We start from the raw sequence: 2,500 nt of genomic DNA on the forward strand, positions 1-2,500 counted from the left end.
CCCGGTAGACCGGGACGGCTGCCGGGCGCGGGCACCCCCGGGGCCCGGCGCTGGCACCGAGGCGAAGGGGGAGGTCCCCGACCGAGGCCCGCGGCGCCGGAGCCGGGATCCCGTACCTCCATCGCGGCGGGGGAAACGGAAAGACTGACCCGGCCGAGGCCCCGGTAGACCGGGACGGCTGCCGGGCGCGGGCACCCCCGGGACCCGGCGCTGGCACCGAGGCGAAGGGGGAGGTCCCCGACCGAGGCCCGCGGCGCCGGAGCCGGGATCCCGTACCTCCATCGCGGCGTGGGAAACGGAAAGACTGATCCGGCCGAGGCCCCGGTAGACCGGGACGGCTGCCGGGCGCGGGCACCCCCGGGGCCCGGCGCTGGCACCGAGGCGAAGGGGGAGGTCCCCGACCGAGGCCCGCGGCGCCGGAGCCGGGATCCCGTACCTCCATCGCGGCGGGGGAAACGGAAAGACTGACCCGGCCGAGGCCCCGGTAGACCGGGACGGCTGCCGGGCGCGGGCACCCCCGGGGCCCGGCGCTGGCACCGAGGCGAAGGGGGAGGTCCCCGACCGAGGCCCGCGGCGCCGGAGCCGGGATCCCGTACCTCCATCGCGGCGGGGGAAACAGAAAGTGATGCGGCCGGGGCCCCGGTAGACCCGGCCGTCTCCCCGGCGCGGGCACCCCCGGGGCCCGGCGCCGGCACCGAGGCGAAGGGGGAGGTCCCCGACCGAGGCTCGCGGCGCCGGAGCCGGGATCCCGTACCTCCATCGCGGCGTGGGAAACGGAAAGACTGATCCGGCCGAGGCCCCGGTAGACCGGGACGGATGCCGGGCGCGGGCACCCCCGGGGCCCGGCGCTGTCACCGAGGCGACGACGGGGGTCCCCGACCGAGGCCCGCAGCGCCGGAGCCGGGATCCCGTACATCCATCGCGGCGGGGGAAACGGAAAGACTGACCCGGCCGAGGCCCCGGTAGACCCGGCCGTCTCCCCGGCGCGGGCACCCCCGGGGCCCGGCGCCGGCACCGAGGCGAAGGGGGAGGTCCCCGACCGAGGCCCGCGGCGCCGGAGCCGGGATCCCGTACCTCCATCGCGGCGGGGGAAACAGAAAGTGATGCGGCCGGGGCCCCGGTAGACCCGGCCGTCTCCCCGGCGCGGGCACCCCCGGGACCTGGCGCGGGCACCGAGGCGACGGCGGGGGTCCCCGACCGAGGCTCGCGGCGCCGGAGCCGGGATCCCGTACCTCCATCGCGGCGGGGGAAACGGAAAGACTGACCCGGCCGAGGCCCCGGTAGACCGGGACGGCTGCCGGGCGCGGGCACCCCCGGGGCCCGGCGCTGGCACCGAGGCGAAGGGGGAGGTCCCCGACCGAGGCCCGTGGCGCCGGAGCCGGGATCCCGTACCTCCATCGCGGCGGGGGAAACAGAAAGTGATGCGGCCGGGGCCCCGGTAGACCCGGCCGTCTCCCCGGCGCGGGCACCCCCGGGACCCGGCGCGGGCACCGAGGCGACGGCGGGGGTCCCCGACCGAGGCTCGCGGCGCCGGAGCCGGGATCCCGTACCTCCATCGCGGCGGGGGAAACGGAAAGTGATCCGGCCGGGGCCCCGGTAGACCCGGCCGTCTCCCCGGCGCGGGCACCCCCGGGGCCCGGCGCTGGCACCGAGGCGAAGGGGGAGGTCCCCGACCGAGGCTCGCGGCGCCGGAGCCGGGATCCCGTACCTCCATCGCGGCGTGGGAAACGGAAAGACTGATCCGGCCGAGGCCCCGGTAGACCGGGACGGATGCCGGGCGCGGGCACCCCCGGGGCCCGGCGCTGTCACCGAGGCGACGGCGGGGGTCCCCGACCGAGGCCCGCGGCGCCGGAGCCGGGATCCCCTAGTTCCATCGCGGCGGGGGAAACGGAAAGAGTGATCCGGCCGGGGCCCCGGTAAGCCGGACCCGCCCAAGGCCGTCCCGGTAGACCCGGCCGTCTGCCCGGCGCGGGCACCCCCGGGGCCCGGCGCGGGCACCGACGCGACGGCGGGGGTCCCCGACCGAGGCCCGCGGCCCCGGAGCCGGGATCCCCTTCCGCCCCGCCGGGCTCGCCGGGCCCCTGAGCGGTGGACCGGCGGCTCTCCCTGGCCGGGGCCCGGCTGCGCCAAAGTGGAGCGTTCCCACCCCGGTCTACTCCGAAGGCGGCGAGGGGAGAGAGTCGGCGGGCCCGGCCGGCGTCGGCATCCGGGACTCCCGCCGTTTCCCGGCCGCCGAGGCCTAGAAGCCCCACGTCGATGGGGATCCCAAGGCCGGGTCCGCCAGGTGCGCGGAGATTTCTGGCGACTGGGTTTTCAGAACTCGTAGGGGTACCGGTCTACCGGGTCCCCGACCCCCGGCAAGCCGACCGCGCTGTGCCGGGCTGTGCCACCCGTCCGCGGCACGGGCCGCTCTCGTTCGGCGGGCAGACGACGAGTGGTTGGACGGGTCCCCCTTCCCGCATCTTTCCCGATCGATCGTGGACTCTGCGGTCGCCTCGGG

This window comes from Pantherophis guttatus, unplaced genomic scaffold (genome assembly GCF_059756535.1).
Source record: "Pantherophis guttatus breed Tessera unplaced genomic scaffold, ASM5975653v1 scaffold_21, whole genome shotgun sequence".
Classification (NCBI taxonomy): Eukaryota; Metazoa; Chordata; class Lepidosauria; order Squamata; family Colubridae; genus Pantherophis; species Pantherophis guttatus.